Raw genomic sequence first — 10,230 nt, 5'->3', positions numbered from 1 at the left:
TTCTGCCATATTAAAACTTTTTAGTTATTAAAATTCTACACTCATTAAATCAATGATTTAATGCTGGATAATTTATTAATCATTCTAAAGAAGATGGAAAAAATTTAAATCATAATAAACGTTTGTAAATTAAACTTTCTGAAATTGAAAATGATAAAAAAATTATTCTATTTAATGGAATAATAGAACGAATTGAAGATAATGGATTTCAACAATAATAAGTATCAGGATAATCAGAATAACGTCGAGGTATTGCTACAAAACCTAAAAAATGTTGAAGAAAAAATGTTAAATTTACTCCAATAAATATTATTAAAAATTGATAAACTAATCATTTCTTATTTAATATTAAACCACTAATTAAAGGATATCAGTGAATAAATCTTGAAATAATTTAAAAAACAGCTCCTTTTGATAAAACGTAATGAAAATGAACAACAACATAATATGTATCATGTAAAGTAATATCAAAATATGAATTACATAATATAATTCCTGTTAATCCTCCGATTGCAAATAGTAAAATAAAACCTAAAGATCTTATAATAGAATTATTTATTTTAAATGTTGAACCATAATAAGTTGCTATTCATCTAATAACTTTAATTCCAGTAGGAACAGCAATAACTATAGTTGCTGAAGTAAAATAAGCACGAGCGTCTACATCTAATCCAATAGTAAATATATGATGAGATCAAACAGTTAGACCTAAAAATTCCATCCCTAATATTGCATAAATTATTCCTAAATTACCATATACTGCTTTTTTACCACTTTCATTTATAATAATATGGGAAATTAATCCAAAACCAGGTAAAATAAGAACATAAACTTCTGGATGACCAAAAAATCAACATAAATGTTGATATAATGCCGGGTCTCCTCCTCCTATAGGATCAAAGAAAGATGTATTACAATTACGTTCTAATAATAATAATGCAATAGCTCCTGCTACTATAGGTAAAGATAATAATAATAAAATTATTGTAAGAAAAACAGATCAAGGAAATAAAGGTATTTATATAAATCTAATCTAAAATTTTTTATTAATATAATTGTAGTTAATAAATTTGTAGCACCTAAAAGTGATGAAATACCAGATATATGTAAATAAAAAATTGTAAAATCTGCAGACGGGGATGAAACAAAAATATTATCAGATAAAGGTGGATATACTGTTCAATCAGTTCCATTAAAAATTCTTCCAGTTAATCATAATAATAATGATGGAGGTAGTAATCACAATCTAATATTATTTATTCGAGGAAATGATATATAAGGTGATCTTAATATTATAGGCAATAATCAATTACAAAATCCGCCAATTTAAAAAGGTATAACTATAAAAAAATTATTAAAATTGCATGAATTGTAAATAAAGAATTATATAATTGCTCATTATTTAAAAATATTCCAAGCACTCTTAATCCTACACGAATTATAAATCTTAAGGAAAAACCAATTATTCCTGATCATATAGCTAATATAGAATAAAGAATGCCAATATCTTTATGATTTGTTGATATTAATCATTTAATTAAAACTTAAATAAAAATTTATTTTTAATTTTTAATTTATTTTTATTTTATTTAACTTAAAATTTTAATAATATTAAAAATTTTTAAATACTTATAGTATTAAAAAATTTTAAATTTTTGTTAATAAATTTACAATTTCTTTCTTTTATTAGACATAATACTCTTCATATCTATTAATTTTTAATTATATCTTATAAAAAATTAAATTGCAAATTTGAAATCATATAAATAAAATATATTAATTACTTAATTTTTATAATATATAAAATATAAATATTACTAAAATATTAAGTATTGCTAAAAGTAATATTTAAAAATTCAACTTAAAATTAAAATTAATATCAAATTAGGAAGAAATTTATATACACAAATAAAAATATAATAATGTTTATATAGCAACAGAAATAAATATTTCTGATTAATAAAATTATAAGTCTAATAATATATTCTATTCAATAATATATATAAAGCTTTAATTAGTAATCATTTAATAAGAAAAGAAAAAAAAATTGGTAATATTGAATAAATTAATAAAATTAATATAAGTAAAATAATTGAATTATTTTTATAATTTAATATAAAATTATTTAAATTACTATTTATAAATTTATATTTATATAATATAAATAATAATATATAAATAATTACTATATAAAATAATATTAATAAATAAAAATATTTTTCATTAATATAATAAACAATAATTAATATATAATTTAATATTATAGGTGATCATCCAATTATTTTTTTTATATTAATTAATTTTAATATATAAATACATAAATATATAATTCTGAAAATTCCAAATAAAATTATTTTATAATCTAATTGTAGAATTTAACAATAAAAGTTTAAAGTAATAATTTTTATTAAAGTTGAAGATAATAAAATACTATTCCAATTTATTAACTCATAAGATTTAATTATTAACGAATGAAAAGGAAGTAATCCTGATTTTATTACCAATAAAATAAATAAGAAATAATTAAACAAATTTTTCAAATAAATTATTTCAACCGAATTTATAAAATTTATTATAAAAATTAGCATTAAAATTCTAGAAATAATTGATATATAAAAAATCAATAAACTCGATAATTTATTATTAGAATTTAAATTAATTATTATAGTTCTATTAAATATTACAATCTCAAAAATAAATCACTTTAAAATAATATTAGACAATAATAAAAAATAAAAAAAAATATAAAATAACAATAAAATATATACAATTTATAGATTTATATTTTAATATTAATTTATGTAATTTATTTAAAATTGAATTAAACTCTAATTTTTAAAGTTATTTTAAAATTTTTATAACTAATGATAGTAAATAAATTTACATAAATATTTTATCAAAATATTCCTTTTATCTATATAAATTATTATAAATAATTAATAAACCTATAAAATATTTAAATAAATTACCAGCCGAGTAGTACAACCCGCTGTAGGGAGTGCCTTGCATATTCTTCACGGAAACACATTTGTAAACATTATAGCAGAAGAACACCATATATTCACGTACGAACAGAATTATCGAGAGTCAAATCGTTACGGAACGATCCCACCTTCTTTGGGTGTTGATCGGCCAAGTCAATAGCTTCACCTATACTGCGATTGCGAAAGTCAAACAAGGTTTTCCGGGGGAAAGTCCGCAGAACAGAATTGGTAATATACACCTTCATTCACGGCTTGCAAATTAAAATAAGCGTCGAACCGTTTGTGAACGTTTTAAATTGTTGTAAGGTCAAAAGTTTTACCGAAGGCTGTAGTACCATCCGCGCACCTCACTCGCTTCATCGAGAGTATAACTTCGTGTTTAGAGGATCATACTAGTATATGATTTTGTGACGCCACCTTTAATTCGTGTATGAATTAGAAGATCGAGTGTCAAACCGTTCTAGAACGTTATCATATTTTTTGACCAAAACACAGCAGAGTCAACTGCTTCACCTATCCTGCGTTTTCGAGATTCTATCCAGGTATTCAAGGAGTAAACCCGGTGGACGGTACTTGCAATAGACACTACCATGCGCTGTTCGAATATTCAAGTAAGGCATCAAACCGTTGCAGAAATTCACCTAATTGTATACAGTCTAACCATTTTCCGTATTCCTTCCCATCCGAGAAGCTATCCCGCTATCTTGAGGGCACTACATCGTGTTCCCGGAAGCAAATTCGTAGATATTTCAGTGACGGGCACCTTAATTTCATGCAGAATTTAGAAGGTCGCGGTCGAAACCTTTCGAGAGCATTACCTCCTTCTGTGAGAGATGAGCAGCTAAGTTAAAACTCCAGCTATCCTGCGATTCCACGAGTAAAACCTGGAATTCCAGGAGTGAAACTGCCTAACAGCATTCCCTATAAACACCTTAATTCTCGGTATGAATACTAAGGTGATCAGTCAAACCGTCGCTGAACATTGCAGGTTGGTAAAGTGCCATTCTTTTTACAGATTACCCTTTCTTTCCAAGAACATAACCGGCTGCAGGGTGTATCCTGCTTTGTGTTGAGAGTAACAAATTAGTATTCATTTTGGTGACGAGAACCTTAATTTCCTGCATGAATAAGAAGATAGAGGGTCAGACCGTTCCAGAGCTTTACCAAGTTCACTGAGAGTCGGACGGCTATGACGATAGATTCTGCTATCCTGTGGTTCTGCAAGTTAAACCCGGTATTCAAGGAGTATGTCCGCTCAACAATATTGGCAATAGATAACTTAAATCACGGTTCGATATTAAAGTTGTTCTTGTCAATCATACTCGATCTTGTAAATCATACATGAAATTAAGGTGCGCGACACTATGATGTATAAAAATATGTTTCTCTGAACGCGAAATTATAATTTCGATGCAGCGGATTAGGCTTCCGTAGTGTAAGGTCATCAATAAATCGCTTAACTTTATGCCAATTGGTATCGATCTCAAACGATTTGACGCTCTACTTTAATATTCAACCTGAGATCTAAGGTGTCTTTTGCCAATACTGTTCAGCGGATTCGCTTCCGGAATACCTGGTCTGACTGTCGGAATCGCACGAGACATGAAACTATTGACTTAGTAGTTCGACCATCACAGAAGGTGGCAACGTTTTCGAATGGTTTGACCCTCGACCTTATAATTCATACATAAATCTATAGTACCGCCACTAAAACATATACTAATATGTGCCTCTAAAGATGAAGTTACACTCTCGATTCGGCAGGTATGTTTCGCGCTAGGTAAAGCTTTCCGTAAAAGAAGTGACTCCATACCAATTGTCAATGATCTCCGACTGATTGAATCTCGACTTCAATCTTCATACCGTGAGTTACGGTGTCAATTGCCTATACAATTCGGTGGACCTACTCCCGCAATGGCTGGTTTGACTCTCGGAATAACAGGGTAGGTGAAGATATTAGCCTAGCCGATCGACACTCAAAGAAGTTGGTGACGTTCACAAACGGTTTGATACTCTATCTTCTAAATGATACACCTAGGAAAGGTGCCCGTCACTGAATTGAAGACTTATTTCATGTTCTGAGGACGATGTTATACTATAGATGAAGCCGCCGAGGTTTGCCGAGGGTGAGGACTCCGCTTATACGTTTGAGTTAATAACAATTTGTAACGCACTCAGACGGTATTACGCTCTACTTTAATGTTCAAACCGTGAATTGAGGTGTTTACTGCCAAAGCCGATCAGCGGACATACTCACGGAGTACCTGGTTCGACTCTGCGAATCACAGGATAGGAGGAGCTGTTGATTTATCAGTTCGACTCGCAAAGAGTGTGGTAACGTTCTCGAACGGTTCGATTATCGATCTTCTAATTCATGTATGAAGTTATGGTGCCTGTCACTGAAATAAATACTAATTTCTAGCTATGAACACGAAGTAATACTATTGATGCAGTGGGTTATTTTTTTGGTGGGTCTTGTCTTCGTTAGAGCGACAGACTTTAGATCCATCGGTAACGATCTCGAACAGTTTGACGCACAACTCTAATATTCATTCATCGAGTTAAGGCATCTATTGCGAACAGTGTACCGCAAATTTGCTCTCGGAATTCATACTTTGACTCTCTGAATCCCCGGACAGGTCAAGCTGTTGACCTACCCGTTCGTCTCCCACAGAAGGTGGAAACGTTCTCGAACTGCTAGACCCTCGATCTGCTAATTCATGTATCAAAATAAGGTCTGCCTCTGCTGTAATGTCTACCAATTTATTTCCGTGAGGACTAAGCGTGACAATCTCAAAAACGGGATAGGTTCTAGGAAGGCAATGTATACGGTAAAAAGGATGACTCTATACACATTGGTAATGTTCCCCGACGGATTGACCTTCTACTGTAATATTCAAACCGTGAATTAAGGCGTCTAATGCCAATACCATTCAGCGGATTTACTCCCGGAAAACCACTTTTGATCCTAGGAATCACAGGACGGTAGAAGCTGTAATCTGAGTCGCTAGACTCTCAAAGATGGTGGTTACGTCCTCGAACTGCTTGACCGTCGATCTTCCAATTCATACAATGAAGATTATGTGCCCGTCACTGCAGCGATTAGTAATTTCCTTCTCTGAACAGGAACTTATAATCTTGATGAAACGGGCGAGGTTGACGGATGGTAAGGCCTTACAGTGAAAGGTTAGACTTAATGGGAATTGGTAACGTTCTCAAACGGCTTGAGGCTTCACTTTACTATTCATACCGTGATCTATTGTATTTATTGCCAATGCAGATCAGCGGATTTAATCCCGCATTACCATATAAGACTCTCGGTATCACAGGATAGCGGAAGCTATTGACAAAGCAGTTCGAATGTCATGGAATGTGGTAACGGTCTCGAAATGTTTGAACTTGAATCTTCCAATTCATAGATGAAGTTAACGTGCCCGTTACTGAAATGAATGCCAATTCCTTTCTATGAACATGGGGCTATACTCTCGAAACGGCGTGTTTGCTTCTCCGAAGGTGAGATCACCCGTAATGTGTTTGACTTTATACCACTTGGCAATGCTCTCAAAAAGTTTGACGCTCTACTTTACTATTCAAACCGTGAATTAAGGTATCTATTGAATATAATCTTCAGCGCATTTACTCACTGAATACCTGGTTTGACTCTCTGAATCACAGGATAGGTAAAGCTATTGACATAGCTGTTCGTCTCTCACATAAGGTGGTAAGGTTCTCGAGAGGTTTGACCCTCGGTATTATCTTTAATGCATGAAATTAAGGTGTACGTCACTTAAATGTATACTAGTTTGTACCTCTGAACACGACGTTATACTCTCAATACAGCGGCCTAGTCTTTCGGATGGTAAACACTGTGGAGAAGTTTGAACCTATACCAGCAGATGTTGTTATATTACGGCTTGACGGCCTGCTTGAATATTCAAACCGTGAATTGAAGTGTTTATTGCCAATTCTGTACAGCGTATTTACTGCAGGAATATCTGGTTTGTCTTTCGAAAGACAGGGCATATGAAGCTATTGACTTAGCTGTGCAATTCTCATGGAAGGTCTTAAACGCTTTGAGTCTGTATGTGGATATTTATACGCAAAAATGTGGTGTCCGTCCTCTAAATTGTCTACCAATTTGTTTTCGTGAACCTAACACGAGACAATCGCAGCATCGTGTTAGGTTCAAGGAGGGACGGTATTCGATAATAAGAATCACTTAATACGAATTGGTAATGTTCGCCGACGGTATGAGTCTCCACTTTATTATTCGTACCGTTAATAGACGGGTCCATTGGCATTATTGGACTGTGTATTCACTCCCGGAGTACGTGGTCTGACCTTCGGAATCACAGGATAGGTGTATGTATTGATTTAGTAGTTGGCCTCTCGAAGAATGTGGTAATGTTCTCGCATGTTTTGGCCCTCGATCGTCCTATTCATGTATGAAAATGAGGTGCCCGTCTGCCAATATGTCTACTAATTTGTTCCGATGAACACTAAGCAAGCCAGTCGCTTCAGCAGGTGGGTTCTCCGAAGGTAAGGTCAACGGTAAAGTGTTTCACTTTATACCAATTGGCAATGCTCTCAATCGGTTTCATGCATTAATTTTTTATTCAAACCGCAAATTAAGGTGTCGATTGGCAATACAGTTCTGCGGATTTAATCCAGCAGTACGTTGCTTGACACTCCGAATCTCTGAGTAGGTGAAGCTATTGACTTAAACGTTCGTCTCCCACAGAAGGTGTGGAACGTCCTCGAACGTTTTGACTCTCGAACTTCTACTTCATACATGCGTTTAATGGTGATGTTACTAAAATATATACCAACTTGAATCCTTCAATACGATGTTATACTCTCGGTACTGTGGATTTGGTCCTCGCAAGGTAAGGTCTTCGGTAAAAAGTTTGACCCCTATACAAATATGTAACTTTCTACAACGGTTTGACATTGTACTTCAATATTCATACCGTCAATTTACGTGCATTTTGCCAATTCTGAAGTGCGCATTTACTCTTGCGATACCTCGCTTTAATAACGGAACCACAGGATAGGTGATGCTATGGACGTAACTGTGCGTCCCTCAATGCAGTTGGAAACGATCTCGATCGTCTTGTATCTTGATTTTGCTGTCCATACACGAAAATATGGTGTCCGTCTGCTCATATGTCTACTAATTTGATTCCAGTACCACTATGCAAGACACTCCCTACAGCGGGCTATGCTCCTCGGAAAGTAATGCCCTCGGTAAAGATTCCGTCCTTATACCAATTGGTAACGGTCTCAAATGGCTTAACGAACTACTTTGGTATCAACCCGTGATTTAATGTGCCCATTGCTAATACTGTTCAGCGGATTGACTGCCCCAATGCCTGGTTTAGCTCTCGGAATCACAGGACAGCAGAAGCTATTGCCTTCGCCGTTCCACTCGCAGATGACGTGGTAATGTTCTCGATCGGTTTTATCCTCGATCTTCTTATTCATACATGCAATTAAGGTACCCGTAACTAAAATATATACTAATTAGTATCTCTGAACTCGTAGTAATGCTATCGATACAGCGGGATAGGATCGCGAAAAGTAGATGCCCTCGGTGTAAAGTTTCACCCTCTCCGCATAGGTATACTTCTACGACGGTTTGACTCAGTACATTGCCAATACCATTGCCATTACTGTTCAGCGGATTTACTCCCGGAATACCCGGATTGCCTCCCCGAATCACATGGTAGGTGTAGCGATTGACTTTTCCGTTCGTCTCAAGAAGAAGGTGGTAATCTTCTCGAAAGGCTTGATGTTCGACCTTCCAATACACACATGTAGTTAAGGTGCTCGTCAAATTAAAAACTTGAAATTTTGAAAAATATCGAAAATATCATAACACTGTATTACAGTTCGTGTCCCGATAAAGAAGTTAGTCCCCATTTCAAAGTTTTTAATTTCAGGAATTGTGTCGTATCTGAAACGTGCCTTTGGAATTAGTGCAGCATACGATTGGGACAATATCTTATTATATTCGCTGTTATTTTATATGATTTTCTCCATATGTACCTTCGCTGTCGGCACCACACGACTGGAGTCGTATTGCACTTGCGTTCGGTAGATGGGATCGATACAACTTGATGGTCGTCGGAAATTACTATTGCCTCGATACTGTACCGTACGCATTTTTTCCCAGTTTTCCATTTATTCATACATACTGTAATTTAATATTGTGATATTTTCGATATATTACAAAATTCTATCTTTTTATTTTAAAAAATTGTATTTCTTAGTAAAAGTGCCTTTCAAATTAGTTCAGTATACGTTTATGACATTATCTTGTTTAATATATTGTTGTTTTATATGATTGTCTGTATAAGTACCTACGCTGTCGGAGCGACACAGCTGGAGTGATCCTGCATTTGCGTTCGGTAGATCAGAGCGAAATTAGGGTATGATCTATGCGAACCTCCTAACCTTGATATTGTACCGAGCGCATTCCTTCGCTGTTTTCTATTTATTTCTACACACTGCAATTTACTCGTATGATATTTCCGATTTTCTACAAAATATCCAACTGTTAATATGAAAAATTGTATTTCTCAGTAAATGTGTTTTAGCAATTGTGTGAGTGTACGTCTATGGCAATATTTTGCTAACCATACTGATGCAATATATGATTGCCTGTATGCGTACTTACGCATCCGGTGCGACAAGACAAGAATGGACTTGTCGTTGCATTCGGCAGATCGCTGCGACAAAACTGGCTGGTTTTCGTTAATTTCTTTAGTCATGGTGCCGTAATGTATGCATTTTGTTCGCTTTTCTGCTTAATACTACTTACTGTTATTTAGTGATTTGATATTTTCCGTTTCTTTCAAAATTCCAATTGATAGTTTCAAAAATTGTGCTTCTTAGTAAAAGTTTATCCGGAAATAGGTGAGTGTACGCTTATGCCAATATTTTGTTATACATATTTTTATTTTATATGGTTTCCTGTATACGTACCTACGCTACCGGAGCGACACTAATTGCGATGTCCTTTATTCGCGTACGGAAGGTCGAAGCGGCACTACTGAAGGGTCATATTTAATTTCGTTAAACTTAATTTTGTACGGTATGCATTTAATCCCGGTAATTTATTTATTTAATCATACGGTATTTTACTGTTATCTTATCATCGATTTTTCAAAATTTCCGATTGTTAGTTTAACAAATTGTATTTCTGGGTGTAAGTTTCTTTTGAATCAGTTAAGCCGACGATTAT

At 33.9% G+C, this 10,230-nt stretch overlaps 1 pseudogene; it reads right to left on the bottom strand.

Moving 5' to 3' along the window:
- Positions 1–208: 208 nt before the first annotated feature.
- On the bottom strand, positions 209–9,757 carry LOC143219920 (cytochrome c oxidase subunit 1 pseudogene; annotated as a pseudogene).
- Between the last annotated feature and the right edge of the window lie 473 nt (positions 9,758–10,230).

The sequence above is a fragment of the Lasioglossum baleicum genome, unplaced genomic scaffold, assembly GCF_051020765.1.
Source record: "Lasioglossum baleicum unplaced genomic scaffold, iyLasBale1 scaffold0099, whole genome shotgun sequence".
Lineage (NCBI taxonomy): Eukaryota > Metazoa > Arthropoda > Insecta > Hymenoptera > Halictidae > Lasioglossum > Lasioglossum baleicum.
The sequence above is the reverse complement of the archived record's forward strand: the minus strand, read 5'-3'. Positions and strand labels throughout refer to the sequence as shown.